The sequence below is a fragment of the Mustela erminea genome, chromosome 2 (assembly GCF_009829155.1).
Source record: "Mustela erminea isolate mMusErm1 chromosome 2, mMusErm1.Pri, whole genome shotgun sequence".
NCBI lineage: Eukaryota > Metazoa > Chordata > Mammalia > Carnivora > Mustelidae > Mustela > Mustela erminea.
The window spans coordinates 77,841,393-77,860,646 of record NC_045615.1 but is presented as its reverse complement, the minus strand read 5'-3'; the positions used below and the strand labels follow the sequence as shown (position 1 = coordinate 77,860,646).

The 19,254-nt window shown below is 39.6% G+C and overlaps 1 pseudogene; it reads right to left on the bottom strand.

The window, feature by feature from the left end:
• The window catches only part of LOC116584672, a 32,049-nt pseudogene extending 13,346 nt beyond the window's left edge, over positions 1-18,703 (bottom strand).
• Positions 18,704-19,254: the final 551 nt, after the last annotated feature.

The following is a 19,254-nucleotide window of genomic DNA, read 5'->3' as shown; positions in this document are numbered from 1 at the left end:
TTAAATGGTGAAATCATTTGGTCTACTTGGTTGTCCTCAAAATGATATTATTTTTCCTATTATTTTACCACTAAAAATCACAATACTGAAATCAAGGTAAAAGTCAGCAATACAGCAGAATGTAAATATGCACAGAGGTCACTAGACTGACTAGGGACAAGTGCTGAGTTTGATGAGGCCCCTGTAACTCCAGTGGGAACGCGACCCCTCTGCCAGGAACACGCAGACTCCTATGGAGGACATAGTGGGAGCTCTCTGGTGGGATTAAGATATGATATGAAAATCCTCACACCTGTGTGCACCTCCATAGGTCCATCCACATGCCTCTATCCCAGACCTCCTTGTCACTGATCTTGGCCAAGCCATTGCCCATAAGACCTTTCCCCATTAAGATAAGCTTTTCCTGATTACTGCCAAGGCCACTCCTGAATGAGGCTATAGTGCAGCTGACTTACTTGTCACCTTGCTCCCACAATATAGAGCTGACTCATCTACAAACCAAGGTCAGACTTTTTCCTCCTCCTTCACCTAAGAGAGGGCATGAGTGTAACAGGAGTGTGTATCATGGGAGTTACCTGTACCTGCAGCTTGCTTTGTGCCCTCTGGCCCTCATCGTGCCCAAACCTGGATGTACCACTTCTGTCTTATGAGAGATTATTGCTGGCTATTCAATCTTACAAGAAGTCTGTGAGTTCTCATGAAATATACTTCCTTTCTCATAATAGGGCATATAAGATACAGTAATTTGTCTTTTCCTTTGGAGGGGCTATCCCAACACAACCCTGACTACTGAAACTTCAAATATTTTACAGATGTAACATGTTCCTGAAACTCTATAGGGTTTATCTTCCACCCTCTGCAACACACAGGTGTCTTACTAAGGCCTCCAACACACGAACCAGTTCTTGTTTATGTGGCTTTATCAATATAAGGTCATCAATGTAATGAATTAGTGTGATATTCTGTGGACTGTCTAGATGGTCTGGATGGCTTCAGGCTATATTATGACAGAGGATAAGAAAGCTAACAGAGATCTGGGACAAAACTGCTCCATGCCATTCTTTTTCCTGACTGGCATAGAAAGGAATATATTCATTAACTCAGTGACTGCATCCCACATATATGAGGCCATATTAATCTTTTCTAGCAAAGATAGTGCATCTGACCTGGTGGCTGTGAGCAGGGGTGCTAGTTGGTTGAGTTAATGGTTATTCTCTAGGATTCACCCAGTTTCTTCAGGTGCCAGACTAGTGAATTAAATGGCTGGAGCCTACCACTGCCGCATCTTTTAGAGTCTTAAGTGCAGCACTAATTTCTGCTGCCCCGAGGAGGCATTTCTGTATTGTATACCCATTATCTTGGTAGGGGCTTCTGGGGAGGTAGTCTAGAGGCTTCCATTTGGTCTTGTCTACTGTTACTTTACTGACCAAGAAGCCAATGTGAAGGTTATACCAACCACGAAGATATCAATCTCAATTCAGGGATGGGAGATATGAACAATGGGTATGAACATGGACTTGGAGAACCCAGTGTAAGCCCGGTCTTGTCTCACCTAGACACTGGATCCATCACTACTTAAATGTCTAGATATTTCCTTTACCTCGGTGCATAATTACCCATATAAACGGCCATAAGTCTTCTTGCGGAAGGACTAGGAAAATCACCAACCCTGTTTACTTATCATGGTGTTGCAGAGTTCTTCCTTTCAGGGATCCTGCCACTTTTTAAGTCAAAGAATTTTTCCTTTGAAAGTTGTCTCAGGTACAGAACTGGGTAAGAGATCACACCACTCACCCCTCGGTCATCTATCTCATTCCTTCTGCCAGTATAAGCTAAATAGTTCCCATGTTGGCTGCCAATCCACTTTATCCCTGGGGAAGTTGTATATCACTAATAATCTCTGTAACTTTGTGTGGTTCTGACTCCACTGGCTTCCCCTCTGACCTTGGGGGTCATTACAATAATTACTATCTCCTGGCTTCTGGCACTTACACGCCACCCCAAACCTTCTATTATTTTGGGATTCTATCATCCCCCTTTCTCTCAGTAAGCCAAGTTCTGTAACAGACTCTCCTCTATCAGCCCTGACCCCATTAGAAATTTTAATTGATGCTGGTGTTCCTCTTACCAGTTTGTTCTCCTAGCCTGTAAATGGTATACCTTCTGGGCCTCCCTGTGGAACATAATCTTCTGTGGGGTCTTCTCATTGTAGTAGTATATCCATTCAAGCATACTCCCTTTCCTGAGCTTTTTAATCCCTTGCTCTGCCGTCTACCACAGCAACATCAGCATTCTAATTTTGCTCAGTGTGTGCCATGATGTGGGTATCATGTGGGCAGCCCATTTCCATGCCTCGAGGATTCATTCCAGGAAGAAGGTCACACCATCTTCTGGAGTCTATGCAAGGCTAATAAATATTGTAACTTGATACAGTCAGTAAACTCTTCCCTTGACCCCGTCAGCGCAGACTTCCTCAGCTCCCAATACCTGTTAGCACAATCTTGAGGTTGCTCTAGGATAAGGTTTCTTTTCTCCCTTATTAGGCCCAGCTCATTCCTAGCTGTGTGTTTGGATTTTGGTTTTTGGTTTTATTTGTTTGTTTTTTCTGGAACTCTGACTATTTAACCCAAATAGAAGGGAAGAAAGGAGAAGGGAAATGTGGAGGCAAATTTTGAGGCAGGCATTTGTTGCCTTATAGGAAAGAGGCCTCTGTGATTACCGTCTGGACTGGCTGGAGTACTCACTTTCAGTAGGGAGGAGTGGAGCACTCCCACAGGCTCAGAAGGTTCAGGGGACTCTGGGGAGTCAAAATCTTCAGATGCATCCATCCAGCATCTCCATCCCTGAATCAGCTGCCCAGTTTTTCTCCCCCAGCGTACTGAGCTTAGCATAACTAACCTGATATTGTTGCACTTTAACTTGATCCTCAACTTCCTCTGCTCTCCTAGTAAAGGGGATGAGCTTATTTGTATATAAACAAAGAGAGAGGCCTTTTGATTTCCAGAACCCCCCTCCTTTTTAAAAAGATTTATTTATTTACCCCAGCAAGGGAATGAAAGGGTGGGGGCAGAGGGAGAGAATCTCTAGCAGGCTCCACACTCAGCTCAGAGCCCCATGTGAGGCTTGATCCTACCACCCATAAGATCATGACATGAGCTGAAACCAAGAGTCCGATGCCTAACCCACTGAGCCACCGAGGCACCCCAAGACGCCTTTTTAATTGTCTACTAACTGGCCCTCAGCTGCTCACTGTCTTTTTGCAAGGCATCAGTGCAGTTTGGCAATGCTGTCATTTCCTGTGTACTTCTCAGACAGGAGTTACAGAGCACCAATTAGTGCATTTCCCTCCACTGGTTTACCCTTCCAACTCACCACCAGTGAGCAATTGGACCATCACCTTGTGCCAGCGGCTGCTGTGCTCCACCTGCCACCAGTGAAGGGGTCCTTATTAGCAGCCAGGTTATGAGTAATCCAGCTCTTGGCTGCAGCTACGGCAGGCAGGGTTCTTTAGAAACATGCCGAGCTGGAGTTTGGGGTGCAAGGTGTTTATTAGAGATCAATATCTGCAAGAGAAGAGAAACAGGGTTTGGGAAAAGGGAGAAGACAGACTGTGATATAGGCCAAACAACGCTTCAGCCAACCTGGCAGGAGTTCTGGAATATTATCCAGCATTGCACCTTTCTGCCCCTGCTTTGCTCAGTCACAGGATGTGGTTGGCCCAGGAAGGGTGTGACTTTGCCTGAGGCGGTTCATCTGCAGCTGAGGCAAGCCCTCAGGGAGCTGACCGTGGCAGTCTGGCTGCTGTCTGCATTTCTCAGTGCAGGGCAACCCTTAACAGAGGATCTGGGTAGCAGATTTCAATATCTATCCCATTGTTTTAATTTTATGCTTGGAATTATTGAAAAATATTTAAATAGCATAAGTGTCAAAGTTATGTGACAAGCTATATGCAAGGAAGTCTCATTCCTATCTCAATCTCTTCCATTCCATAGGAAAACATTTTTCTAGTTCCTGCTATTTTTTGCCTGCATTTTTTTGCAAAAACAAGCAAATGTGTGTGTGCTCGCTCATCCACATACACACAAACACACTCTTATTTCCCCTTCCTTCTTACTTAGAAATTAGCAGTTTATTTATATTATTTTCCCCTTGCTTTTCATTTAACAAAATATCCTATAAATCATTCCATATCAGTATAAGGAAATCTTCCTTTAAAAAAAAAAAAGCTGCTCAGAACTCTACCGTGTGCATGTACTGGAGTGTCCTAACTGATATCCTATGGATAAGCTTTTTTTTTTTTTTGCTTCCAACATTTTGCTATTACAAATAATGCTACAAAGGAGAATTCTTTGTGTTTTTCATATTTATAAAGGTACAACTTTGGGGTAAATTCCTTGAATTGGGGCTGCTTGATCAAGCACCAGAGATATTTGAAAGTCCTTGTTTTCACATAGCCTTACCACAAAGTACATAGTCAGTTCTTGGAATATTTTGGTTTTTTTTCTATTGTAATTTTGAAGTAGTGATGGGTAAGCATTATTTTGAGTTATCTACAGCAACTATAATAAAATATAAAAGTACCTGTGACTTCTTTAAGATTTTACTTATTTATTTGAGAGAGAGAGTGAGAGGGAGAGAGCATGAGCACTGGAGAGGAAGTAGAGGGAGAGGGAGAAGTAGACTCTGCACTAAGCAGAGAACCTGATAGAGGACTCGATCCCAGGACCCTGGGATCATGACCTGAACCAAAGGCAGACACTTAACCAACTGAGCTACCCAGACACTCATATCTGTGATTTCTATTGGAGATAAATTCATATGCACAGCTGATGCTTTTCTGGCTTGTTGTCTATATTAATAACTAAAGAAATTAATAGTTCCAGTTAGAGATACTAAAATAAAATGTATTTTCCCATCCATGTAGATGAATCCCAAATTAAGAATCCCAGTTTGCAAAACAATCATTATTATGAGTTTATGCTTCAGATTTTGGGGTCCCTCACCATCATTATTTTTTTTTAATCTATGAAGTGCCTAATTGTATCTAGTGTTTTGCATGACTGATGTGACAGTTACATAGACTCAGTCCCTGATTTCCTGGAATTTAGAACGTAAGACAGTTGGATATGGACATAGAACAGAATAAGGTCATTAAACCAATGCATGAATCAGTAAGTCATCCATCCAAAGATAGGTGTCTTTTAGGAGGATGGAATAAGAATACATGTTAGGGTCCTATGGGACAGGTTCTCATTCGGATTGCATAAGGATCAGGAAGCAGTTGGGAGTGGGAGGAAGTAGTCAGACTTATCTAAGAACAGAGCAATGTCCTTTCTCTTTCCAAATGAACCTACTGTTTTGGCAGATCGGACTGAAGAGAATGCATTAATCACACACTGCCCTTTTCTTAACACACCAGGGTATCTAAGATTCTCTTGGATTTGCACAGTCTTGCCATTTGAGAAGAGACTGGAACCCCAGAGTGCCATCATCCAGCTACAATTTCCATACACGGAGTGCCCTCCCTCCAAATAGTATCAGAATTCCAGGAACTCTCTCTAGATTTCCCTTCACATCTTTTCTCTGCACAAGATACCTTTCCTGTTACCTAGAAGTGATTCATTCACTGAGTGCCTCCTACGTGCCTGGAACAATTCTAGACAATGGGGATTCATCACTGAACAACCAAAAATGCCTCTGGTAACAGGTGGAAGGTAGGCATTAAGGAGATAAGCAGAATGGTGAAAACCAGCAAACTAGTGAAAACCAAAAGGATACTATGGCACTCTGCAGACTAGTGAACATCTGTGATACACAAAGAGTATTCATTGCTCTTATCTCCCAGGCTATGCTCTGATAAAAGTACTACAATCCATGGTGGTGGTCTGAAGCAGTTATGAACTGTCGGTGATTCAGACCTGCCCTAAATAAGGCCATTTCCATCTTGGCCCAACTGCTAAGTGCCAAGAATCCTGAGATAGAGCTGATACTGGTTGGTTTGTACTCGTGTGATGAAGGATTGTTAAATATGTTGAAAAATGTTCGTAAAAAGTTGGTAAATAGCTAGCTAAAGTCCTGAGCCTCCTGCAATCCTCAGGGTCTCCCCGCAGTCCAGTGACCAAATGATTAATACCTGGTTTGTCAGGCAGCCTAGATGCCCCCACTTCTGCAGTTGGGCTGGAGTCCCTGCTAACTGATCAAGTTGTATGCCATATTAACCATCAAATATATTTAATATCACCTCAAACCAAAATTATATGTCAATGGAGGCCACAGGGAAAATGATAGGCTAAAGTCCAAAAATGTGTTGAAGGAATGACAGCTTTGCTGTGAACCTCCTTCTGGTCAGGAGAAAAAGCATCAAGAGGACCTCAGGAGTATTTAGAGGCTCTCATCTTCTCAGAGCTAGAAATTTAGCTTGTAAGTAGCTGACCAGTATGAGATATTAAGTAATTGGCATACTGAGGGTATATTTGTAATTACTTAATTGCCTTTCTTGTTGATAACTTAAAGGGACACTTTGGGTAGCCACTGGGAAACTCACCTGCAGATGGAGTCTAGCTCATGCCTGATTTCATCCTTGCACTCTACTCCTACAGAAGTCCTGGTTATTCAGTCCAGAGAAGATTTTCCAGTGGTTTATGGCAAGTGTAACCTTTTCAGGCTAGTTCCTCAGCTTTCTTTTTCTTTCTTTTAAAAAGTTATTTTATTTGGGACGCCTGGGTGGCTCAGTTGGTTGGACGACTGCCTTAGGCTCAGGTCATGATCCCGGAGTCCCGGGATCGAGTCCCGCATCATGCTCCCAGCTCCATGGGGAGTCTGCTTCTCCCTCTGACCTTCTCCTCACTCATGCTCTCTCTCACTGTCTCTCTCTCAAATAAATAAATAAAATCTTTAAAAAAAAGTTATTTTATTTGAATGTTAATAACTTGATTTTTTAAAGATTTTATTAGAGAGAGAGGGAGAAAGCGTGAGCAGGGAGAGGGTCAGAGGGAGAGAGAGAAGCAGACTCTCCACTGAGCAGGGGCTGAGACGTGGGGCTCGATCCCAGAACCCTGAGATCGTGACCTGAGCCAAAGTCAGATGCTTAAGCAACTGAGTGACCAGGCACTCCAATAATTTAATTCTGTTTAAAAGATTTACAGACACATGGCTTTAAAAGTCAAGTTTCTTTATAAGGCCAAAAATGGAAAATAGCAGCATCACTCTCCTTAATCTTGATTCCTTCTCCTCAGTGTACTTGATTTTGTGTCTTAGCTATAGTATCTGGTTGTTTGTGCCCATATTTCTAAATAACATGCATATTCAGCTGCTATGTGAGTTTTTAGTTTTAGATACTGTCTATGGGCTTCTGATTACGGAAATGAGGATCAGTTCTCTTATATCTATGCCCCCCCGCTACTATCTTTCTAATATAGTTACATGATTTAAAAAAGCATTTTATTATGGAAAATTTCAAACAATCCACAAAAAGGATATTACTAAATGAACCCTGGTGTACCCATGACCCACCACCAACCATTAACCTGTGGCTAGTCCTGCTTCATCCATCCGCCACCTACTTCCCCCACAATCTCATACTATTTTGAAGCAAATCCAAGGATCTAGTTTTATCACTGTTTCTTACTAGATCAATATTCAGTGTTAACATTATTTTTTTAAAGATTTTATTTATTTATTTGACAGAGATCACAAGTAGGCAGAGAGAGATGGGGAGGCAGGGCTCCCTGCTGAGCAGAGAGCCCGACACGGGGCTCCATCCCAGGACCCCGAGATCATGACCTGAACTGAAGGCAGAGGCTTTAACCCAGTGAGACACCGAGGTGCCCCCAGTGTTAAAATTATTTTAACCATGATATTTGCAATTGAACTATATGGTAGACTATGATTACCTTTCTTTTATAATTTTATATCTTTTCTAAAGATTTTAATTTACTTATTTATTTATTTGAGAGAGCAAGAGAGAGGGGAGTATGAGGGGGGAGAGGCAGAGAGAGAGCAAGAAGCAGACTCCCCACTGAGTGGGGAGTCTGATGTGGGACTTGATCCCAGGACTCTGAGATCATGACCTGAGCTGAATGCTGATGCTTAACCGACTGAGCCACCCAGCCACCTTATATAACTTTATGTTACCTGGTTAATAATTAACTTAATTTCCACTTGCTTTTTTATGTGTCTATCACCAATTTATCCCCCCAAATCTCTATACATATATCCATATGTATAAACATTCTCCACTCTTTGGAGTCCTCACTCCTGGAATCCTCCATCCTCCTACCCTATCCTCCATGAGCTGATGGCTGTCTAGGTCTGCTGCATGGCTTTATCCTGGGATCTTCTTTTATCCTTATCCTGGGAATTCATCCCAGTGTTCTCCTATACTGGATACATTGTTTTCTAATCCCTATGCTTTCCACGTGCTTGGTTTATTTTCTTTTTTGGTATAGTATAGTATAGTATAGTATATGCCATAGAGTCTTCCTTAAAAAGGTATAACAAGTGAATACTTTTTGAGATCACACATTTCTGAAAATTGCCATTTTAATTTCATAGTTACTTTTTTCTATTGGCAAGATTTAATTTTTTTAATTAAATTTTTAAATTAATTCAATCTAAAGTTTCTCTCACTTCTCCTTAATATAGATAATATTTCCAAATACAGGGTTTCCAGATGCTATATTTCATGAGATTTTATGTTATGTTCACATTGTTCATTTAACTGAATGTTTGTTTCCAATATTAAAAATTTTAAAAATTAAATTATTTGAACTAAATCATGTATTCCCTCCTGGAATTCTGATAAGGAGAATATATTCCAATACACATAAATTTCATTTTCCCTACCCCATGTAAACTCACTGATTCTCTAACCCCTTCATCTTAATGTCCTGTTTACCTGAGTGAAGTGACCCTATTCCTCTGTAGGACCCACCCATGGCCTCTGTAGTTTTGTTGTTTTGGTTGACCAGCTTCCTAAAATCATTCCTATTTAGGAGGAATCCAATGGCAGGTGAGAAACTGCCTAATTTCTTTTTATAAAAACTTTTTTTATAAAAAAAATTATTTAATAAAAAAGTGGAGAATGTTTATAATTTCTTTTTATAAAAAATCTACCCAAAGGAGGGGTAGATATTTCTCTCTTCATTGTCCTGGCAGCCAGAGCCTGGACAGCTGACTTGAAAGTGTCTAATTGGATGCTTCTGTCTAGAACTCTGGATCACAAAGAATTGACCTGAAGGTTGAGGGTCAGTAAAAGAGTTCCGGGTGGCTGTTGTGGAGTCTAGAAGCCAGTGTCTGGTGGAAGGTACTGAGAGGCAGTGGTGTCAGAGGTGAAGTCCCAAGTGGCCATGAATGAAGCTGATCTTGGCCTTGTCTTACCATGTTTAGGACCAGTCCGATCCTGTTGTTCAGCTTTCTCATGACACTATTAGCATCTCTTACCTGTTTCAATAATTTATTTTTACTGTTTAAGTTAACTGGAGTTCATTTCTGATGCAATGAAAATTTTAAGTATGTTTCTAATTTTAGAACTTCTCTCAATCACCACAAAGATATTGTGGTTCAAAAGCCTGTGAAGAATAATTGAGTGCAAGAAGATATTCTGAAGGCAGGATTCTTGACAAGATTTCTATCACACTGGTGTAGAAATAATGTAACAAAACTCTTCTCCTAAGATACAAGTGATATCTGGGACATTCTGCAATCCAGGTGCAAACTAAACTGGCATCAGAATAGAAAGAGAATCTTTACTGTGTTAGTGCACGGCAGCTCCCACTTCTGGAGAAAAAGGAAAATAAAGTCATAAAATTAATGTGGATTTTTTTTTTCCTAATCATAGTGGTAGTTTGTTAAAATAAAAACTGGATTGAAATGATTTTTTAAAAGATTTTACTTATTTATTTGAGAGAGAGAGAGAGAGAGAGCATGAGAGGGGAGAAGGTCAGAGGGAGAAGCAGACTCCCCATGGAGCTGGGAGCCCGATGTGAGACTCGATTCTGGGACTCTGGGATCATGACCTGAGCCGAAGGCAGTTGCTTAACCAATTGAGCCACCCAGGTGGCCCCTGAAATGATTTTTATATATTGCAAACATGAAATACTGTATCAGATACGTTTGGTTGGGCTATCTATCTATCTATATAACAACTTCTTCTTTGATTGATATATTTTGGGTGTTGTGGCTGATTAACAGTTATCCTACAATAATGTTTACTTCCTCCTTCCAAATGGATAGAATTCATCAGTGCCCTTGGCCACCCAGAATAAAGACTGCATTTCCCAGACTCCCCTGTGTGGCCATGTGACTAGGTTCTGGCCAACTGGATATAAACAAAGAGTTACTTAGAATCTTCCAAGAATGTTCCTTAAAGGACAGCTGGCATGCTGTTCACCTCAACTTCTCTATTTCTTTTTTCAGTCTGCAGCCTGGAATGTAGATGTGGTGGTGGACATCTTGGACCAGGAGGACAAGGATCATACCCTGAAAATAGCATCCTGGTCAGCTGAAAGGAACAGAACCACTGCTGGGTAGATTGGTCTGCAAAAGTGAACCCTACTATTCTACTCCTTGAATCCATTAGCTTGCAATGTGACTGAAGCTATACTCATCAATAAGTTCAGTGTAGTACCTAAAGGAGTTAAAAAAACCCCAGCAAACAAAATGTAAAACCAGCAGAAGAAAGGAAATAGTAAAGATTAGAACAGAAATTGATGATATATGAAGAAAATAAAACAAAACAAAAACAAGAGACCATGCCAATGACACAGATGCTGGTTCTTTGAAAAGATAACAAAATTGGGGGCACCTGGTGGCTCAGTCAGTTAAACATCCGACTGTTGATCTCAGCGCAGGTCTTGATTTCTGGGTAGTGAATGTAAGTCCCCTGTTTAAAAAAAATGAACAAATAAAAGAAAAAGAAAAGATTGGCAAAATTGATAAACCTCTAACCAGACTTATAATAGAGAGAGAGAGAGAAGACTCAAATAAACAAAATCACCAATGAAAGAGAATAACCAACACCACAAAAATATAAGCAATTGTAAGAAAATGTTATGAAAATTATATGCCAACAAATTAGACAACCTAGAAGAAATGGATAAATTCCTAGACACATATAACTTCCCAAACTGAGGCAGGAAGAAATGGGAAATTTGAACAAGCCAATTACCAACAAGGATATTGAATTGGTAATTAAAAAGCTTCCAACAAACAAAAGTCCAGAACCAGATGGCTGCACAGGCAAATTCTACCAATCATTTAAAGAAGAGTTAATACCCATTCTACTAAATTATTTAAAAAAATAGAAGGAAAGCCTCCAAATTCATTCTATGAGGTCAGCATTACCCTGATAGCAAAACCAGATAAAGACACCAGTGAAAACGAGAACTATAGGCCAATATCTCTGATGAACATAGATGTAAAAATCTTCAACAAAATACTAGCAAGCAGAATCCAACTATATGTTAAAAAAATCATTTACCACAATCAAGTGGGACTTATTCCCAGGATGCAAGGGTGGTTCAATATTTGTAGGTAAATCAACATGACACATAATATCGCATCAATAAGAGGAAAAAAACTGTATGATAATCTTGATAGATGCAAATCATTTGACAAAGTACAACATCAATTCATGACAAAAACCCTCAACAAAGTAGGCTTAAATGGAACATGACTCAACATAATAAAGCCATATATGAAAAACCCACATGAACATCATATTCAATGAGGAAAACTGAAAGCTTTTCCCCTAAGGTCAGGAAGAGGACAAGGATGTCCACTCTCACCACTTTTATTCAAAAGAGTACTGGAAGTCATAGCTGCAGCAATCAGACAAGAAAGAAATAATAGGCATCCAAATTGGTAAGAAAGAAGTAAAACTTTCACTATTTGCAGGTGACATAGAAAACCTGAAAGACTCCACCAAAAAACTACTAGAACTGGTGAATGAATTCAGTAAAATCACAGGATACAAAACCAATGTGCAGAAATCTGCTGCATTTCTACACACTAATAATGAAGCATCAGAAAGAGAAATTAAGAAAACAATCCCTTTTAGGGCACATGCACCCGAATGTTTATAGCAGCAATGTCTACAATAGCCAAACTATGGAAAAAACCTAGATGTCCAACAACAGATGAATGGATCAAGAAGATGTGGTACATATACACAATGGAATACTATGCAGCCATCAAAAGAAATGAAATCCTGCCATTTGCCATGACGAGGATGAAACTAGAGGGTATCATGCTTAGTGAAATAAGTCAGTCGGAGAAGGACAACTATCATATGATCTCCCGGATATGAGGAAGTGGAGATGCAATGTGGGGGGTAGGGGGGTAGGAGAAGAATAAATGAAACAAGATGGGATCGGGAGGGAGATAAACCATAAGTGACTCTTAATCTCACAAAACAAACTGAGGGTTGCTGGGGGGAGGGGAGTTGGGAGAGGAGAGTGGGGTTATGGACATTGGGGAGGGTATATGCTATGGAGAGTGCTGTGAAGTGTGTAAACCTGGCGATTCGCAGACCTGTACCCCTGGGGATAAAAATACATTATATGTTTATAAAAAAATAAAAATAAATAAATATTTGAAAAAAGAAAACAATCCCTTTTACAATTGTACTGAACAGAGTAAGATACCTAGTAATAAATCTAACCAAAGAAATGAAAGACCTATACTCTGAAAACTATAAAATACTGATGAAAGAAATTGAAGATGACTCAAAGAAATGCAAAGAATTCCATGTTCACAGATTAGAAAAACAAATATTGTTAAAATGTCTATTTTCCTAAAGCTACCTACAGATTAATACAATTCCTATCAAAATACCAATAGCATTTTTCACAGAACTAGAACAAAAAAAAAATCCTAAAATTTTATGGAACCACAAAAGATCTCGAATAACCAAAGCAATCTTGAAAAAGAAAAACCTCAAGGCACCACAATTTCAGGCTTCATGTTATATTACAAAGCTATAGTAATCAAAACAGTATGGTACTAGCACAAAAACTGACACATAGATCAATAGAACAGAAATAGGAAAACCAGAAATAAACCCACATTTATATGGTCAGTCACTCTTTGACAAAGCGGGAAAGAGTATCTAATGGGAAAATGTCTCTTCAACAAATGGTGCTGGGAAAACTGGACAGCAACATGCAAAAAATGGAACTGAGCCATTTTCTTTCACCATACACAAAAACAAATTTAAAATGGATTAAAGACCTAAGTGTGAGACCTAAAACCATAAAAATCCTAGAACAGAACACAAGCAGTAATTTATCTAACATTGGCCATAGCAACATTTTTCTAGATCTGCCTCTTGAGACAAGGGAAATAAAAGCAAAAATAAGCTATTGGGACATCAAAATAAAAAGCTTCTGCGCAGTGAAGGAAACAATCAACAAAACTAAAAAGCCACTGATGGAATGGGAGAAGATAATTACAAATGACATATCCAACAAAGGGTTAGTATCCAAAATATATAAATAACTTATAAAACTCAACTCCCCCCCAAATAAATAATCCAATTAAAAATGGGCAGAAGAAGGCGCCTTGGGTGGACCTGTCATTAAGTGTCTGCCTTTGGTCAGGTCAGGAACTTGGGTTCCTCAGGTGGAGCCCCATGTTGGGCTCTCTGTTCAGCAGAGAGCCTGCTTCTTCCTCTCCCTCTGCCTGCTGCTCTCCCTCTCTCTGTAAAATAAGTAAATAAAACATAAAAAAAACCCTAAAATGATAGAAACTCACACATGTTGGAATGGGTAAAATCAGCAACACAAGAAACAGTAAGTGCTGATGAGAATGTAGAGAAAGGGGAACCCTGTTACATGGTTGATGGGAATGCAAATTGGTGCAGCCAGTGGGGGAAACAGTATGGAGGTTCCTCAAAGAGTTAGAAATAGAATTACCATATGATCCAATAATTGCACTACTGGGTATTTACCCAAAGAATACAAAAACATGAATTCAAAGGGATATGTGCATCCCTTTGTTTCTAGCAACATTATCTACAATAGCCAAATTATAGAAGCATCCCAAGTATCCATCGAGAGATGTGTGGATAAAGATTACATAATCCTTATATAATAATATATAATTATTACATATTATGATAATATATATGTAATAGAATATTACTCAGCCATTAAAAAGAATGAAATGTTGCCATTTGCAATGACATGGATAGAGCTAGAGAGTATATCTAATTCTAAATGAAATCAGCCAGCCAGAGGAAGACAAATACCTTGTGATTTTCTCATGTGGAATTTAAGAAACAAACAAACAAAAGACCAAGGGAAAATAGAGAGATAAACCAAGAAACAGACTCTTAAATACAGAGAAGAAACAGATGTTTACCAGAAGGGAGGTGGGTGGGGAGATGGGTACAATAGGCGATGGGGATTAGGAGTGCACTTGTGATGAGCACTGGGTAATGTATAAAATTGTTGAGTCACTACTGTGCATCTGAAACTAATATAACACTGTATGTTAACTATACTGGAATTTGAAGTAAAATTAAATTAAAAAAAAAAGAAGTGGAGTATATTTTCCACATACCTTATATCTGGGCTGGCCTTCTGAGTAGCTCTGGTCAATAGAATGCAGAAGTGACTCCGTGCCAGTTTCATGCCTGAATCTCAAACACCCTTGCATGCTTCTACTTTCTCCCTTGGACCCCTGCTTCCACCATGAGCACAAACTCAGGCTAGCCTGCTGGAGAAGGGAGACTACGAGGAGGAAAGCTGAGGGGGTCTAGCCAATAGCCTTCCAAACTCCAGAAGCAGAGTGACCTAGCCATCACACAGCTGCATGTAAACAGATGAAGGAGCCCAGGTGAAACCAGCCTGAAGTGCTGTTTGCAGGCTCTTAAACTAAAGAAATGGCTGTTTTAAACCATTACATTCTGGGGAGCTTATGCTATTCTAGGAAGATATACATATTTCTGATTGCTCTTGCCTGTGCATGGGAACAGTCCTGGACTACTTTACTTCAGGCTGAGAGACAATGTGAAACAGATCTGAGGCAGCCTAATTGGCACAGCTGAGGTCCCAGATATATGGGAAATCATCCTGCCAACAACAAATCCTACCTGTGGCTGCATACCCACTAACAGGAGATCCTAAAGTCCAGCTGAGACTGCAGAACAAATCAGATGACCCTCAGAATCATTGCCAAATGTTTTTTGTTTTACGACACAGAGTGGGAATAAATATTTTGTACCTAGTCTAGGATTGCTCACCTTTCAGTTTTTTTTTTTTTTAAAGATTTTATTTATTTATTTGACAGAGAGAAATCACAAGTAGATGGAGAGGCAGGCAGAGAGAGAGAGAGGGAAGCAGGCTCTCTGCCGAGCAGAGAGCCCGATGCGGGACCCGATCCCAGGACCCTGAGATCATGACCTGAGCCGAAGGCAGCGGCTTAAACCACTGAGCCACCCAGGCGCCCCCACCTTTCAGTTTTTATGGGAGTGATTTCCTTTCTTATTTAAGTCTCAGTTATTTGGGATCTCCCTACAACCAAACCTATTATTAACTGATATAGTTGTCCATCTTTCCAGCATGAGCCAAAGTCTTAAATTATGATTAGTTCTAAATTAATCATTGGGTTATATTTGTCTTGCCAGTGATTGGTTTAACAGTAGTCATATGACCCAGTTCCTAAAGAAAGGAATGTAGGGGGCTCCTGGGAAATGTTTCCTCCTCTTAGAAAGAGATGCATGGGAAGAGATGGCCACATTATCCAGCAGAGTTTGACATATCTACTCATGATTCCTGGGACATGGTAGCCATCTTACAAACTTGAGGGGAGCTGGCTTCTAAGCAAAAGCTGATATTCTGAGGATAGTATAATGGAAAGATTTTGGGTCTTTGATAATGTGATTGAGCCACTTTTTAAAAATATTTATTTATTCTAGAGAAAGAGAGAGAGCATGAGCAGGGGAGGGACAGAGACACCCAGATGACTGAGCCACCCAAGAACCCAATGATTGAACCACTTGATAACTTCCCTTAACTCTGGACTATTGGTTGTATAAGATAATACATATCTCTAAGGCTTGAGCAGGTTGAAATGAGTTTCCCATTAATTCCAGCTGAAAGCATCCCAAATGATACAAAAATTTTCTGATTATTTAATATGTTACCAGCTGGAGAAGGTCTTTAAGTCAGTGAACAAAATGTGTAGTCATTGCCCTCTAGGACTTTACAATCTAGACATTATGATAATAAAACAGATTGAGTGTAATAAATTACTCATTAGTTACTCAATTAGAAGTTATTCCTTCAATATCAAAAGGGAGTTCTGGGTCACTATTGAATTTGTTAAATATGACTTTAAAAAAAATTTCCCCCCAGAGGAATCTGATCCTTATGTAAAATAATCTCTTTTGAGCATACATAAGATTAAGTGCTACTTATAGGCTTACACTTTTTATTTTCATTCTTTGTTCAATTCAGAGTAATCTTGCCTTAGTGGCTCTACACTTGAAAAGTAATATAATGATGATATAATATGATTTGTTAATCACCCATAGACATACCAAGTCACAAATTACTCTGAACTTAAAACGTTAGTCTAGAAATAAATGCCTTATTTTTAGATTGGGGACTGAATTAGGATTACTCATCTTCCTCATCCAGTTTTACGTACTCAAGTGATTTTGAGGTGGACTTGGTAACCTTGGCCGAGTAGTTCTTGGAGACTGATAGAAGCAGGAGGACTTTTGGTTGCACTGAGAGGGATTTGTGAGCACCAGGAGATGGGGCAAGTTGTGGCAAAACTTACTTCGGGATTCAAACTTTAAACTTCTTCCATGGGTTCACTATTTCAGCCCCAGAGGTTTTTCTGTGGCAGTTAAGCGCTCTGCTCATGAGACGTTTGTGTTCTCTGTGGTTTTTAAAAGTTGTTTCTCAAAGACATCCTTTTTTCTTCCAGTTTTTAATAGCCGTTCACATGCTGTGTCCATTGTGTACATCACAACAGGAACTGTTGCTTCAATTCCTCACAGTTTGAAGTATTTTTATGTTGTTAGTTCCCTGCTGTGATTTGTTTCTAATTCTCAGGAATATCCATTTTCAGTTCCATCTTTTGAAGCCCTTGTTGCATTCTGGCAAAAATGGAGTGAGACACGGGGGCAAGTGAGGACTCAGACCTGTGCACGTCACTCAGTAACAGCTCTGTCAACCAGTGTAGGCAGTTCTCATCCAGGACAGACTCATAGAATCAAGGAATGTCAGCGGGAGAGATCAAATGACTTCAGGATGAAGATGGATTCCGGGGGGAGGAGGGTGAAAGCAGTAAGTGACGCTACTATTAAATATGGAGATTGGCTCTAACACTCTGATTTTGTCTGCCTGTCAGATAGTCACATGTCAGGTCTGGTACAGGATGGATCCTGAGGAGAGGGTAGGATTATTAGGGGGTTGGTAGGAAGTCATGTTAACTTTGTGTTCACATGCTTTCAGCATGTGCAAAGTTCAGTTTGTGTGTGCACAAATGAAATGGCTTTATAGATTGTATCATCTAGCTTTAACTTGTCTTCATAAAACAGACAGGTGTCCTCAAGAATATTCCTGTAAGAAAATCTCAGAGCAAAGGTAGAAACAATACACTAATACAACTAAATGAAAGGAAAATGGCACAGATAAATCTTTTATTCATAGCACAAGCTTTCTTGGGCCACTTTAAGAGGTTAAATAATTACATCTAATCATACCTGACTACCATTTACTTAAAATTTTTTTTATCCGTCTTGCAAAGAAAAGGTGATGTTTGAAAAAACTGAATGAGAAAATGATTCTTTTCAAGTGAGAATTTTGAAAACATATGAAGAAGTGTTGTCATTGTTATATCATCTTTATAACCAAAAATGGTATGACTGTCTCCTCCTTAAAAATCTTGTAACTGACCACTTAAAAACTTGAAAACAAAACCTTCTAAGTGAAGCTTAAATATTTTCCAAATGAATAGTTTTTCAATGAGTTTTGTGCTACTTCTTAAAGACATAAAAATTGGAAAGCTGGGAAATGATCAGAGGAAGGATTATTAAAACTGAGCTACTTCGGGGCTGGCTCAGTTCATGGAGCATGAAACTCTTGATCTTGGGGTCATGAGTTTAAGCCCCATTTTGGGCATAGAACTTACTTAAAAACAAACACATACACACACAAACCCAAAAATTGAGTTTCTTTGAACCTGACTCCCCCATAGGGTGTGGACAAGCTATAGTTTCTACTTGTCTATTACTCAAAAGCTGTTGAACACATAAACATTGCAAAAGAGAACTGATTTCAGAGCAGTTAAGTTTAAAAGTTTGACACTGAGTTAGAAAAATAATTGAATTTATTCTAAAATGACATAACCTTTTAGCTAAAAATGGAGGTTTCTTGGCTCTGCCCTCATACCGTGAAGGATGATGACACATAATCAGAACTGAGATTGTTCTCCTGACCCAGGAGATTGCTGCCCATCCCTGAACTCTTTATGTCTTTATGTCTTTTACATACATTAAGGACAGTTAGTATTAAAACGGAAAGTGCTCTCTTTTTTCACATCTTGCCTTTATTAATGGCCTCATTTAGGCACACTTGTGATTCTAAAAACTTGGGAATTAGCCAAGTCTAGTTTTTATTTCCATCTGCGTTGAATCCACCCCAGGGGACGCTAACTTCGTTGGAATAGTCTAAGGAGGAGCCACTTATTTAAATAATTATTCACAGAATTTTGTTTTTAGATTTTCTTTCTTTTTTAAAAAAAAATTTATTTATTTTTTAAACTTCTTTTCAGTGTTCCAGAATTCATTGTTTATGCAACACACCCAGTGTTCCATGCAATACGTGCCCTCCATAATACCCACCACCAGGCTCACCCAACCTCCCACCCCCCAACCCTCCAAAACCCTCAGATTGTTTTTCAGAGTCCACAGTCTCTCATGGTTCATCTCTACCTCTATTAGCAACCATGATGGTTAATTTTATGTCAGCTTGAATGTGCTGTGGAATGCTCAGATACTTGGTTAAACTTTATTTCTGTGTGTAAGTGAGGGTGTTTCTGAATGAGATTCACATTTGAATCAGTAGACCTGGTAAAGTAGATTGCCCTCTCCAATGTGGACAGGCCTCATCCAATCTGTAGAAGGCCAGAACAGAATAAAATGCTGAAAAAGAAAGAATTCTTTCTTTCTTCCTCTCTTCAAGCTGGGAGATCCATCTTCTTTTGCTTTTGGACTTGGACTAGAACTTATACCATAAG